Source organism: Penaeus monodon, chromosome 31 (assembly GCF_015228065.2).
Source record: "Penaeus monodon isolate SGIC_2016 chromosome 31, NSTDA_Pmon_1, whole genome shotgun sequence".
Lineage (NCBI taxonomy): Eukaryota > Metazoa > Arthropoda > Malacostraca > Decapoda > Penaeidae > Penaeus > Penaeus monodon.
In genome coordinates this window covers 24,356,839-24,357,196 of record NC_051416.1, presented here as the reverse complement: position 1 = coordinate 24,357,196, position 358 = coordinate 24,356,839, and positions in this window count along the sequence as shown.

Here is a 358-nt window from a genome sequence, read left to right as displayed (position 1 = left end):
GGATACATATGACAGTACCTCTAATATACTGATCCCACAATATCATTATCAATACATCTTGTATTTGAGATTAGATAATGTTTAATTCCTGCAAATATTCTTTATGGGAAAAAAATCAAGTTTTTATTTTACAATATTTTCATGAACCTGGTAAATAAAAGAAATCAATCACAACTGAGTAAATACCTTTGAACTGCGAATTTCTTTTGCTTTCTTAACCTGAAGCATTCCGCGAGACTCCAGCAATGTGCATAGTGATAGGAATTCACTTTGATCTATTCCCGGTAGATTTCGCTTCTTACAGATTTTTGTGTATACATCGTGGAACTGAAAGGCCAAGGAAAGGAAGTTAAATGTG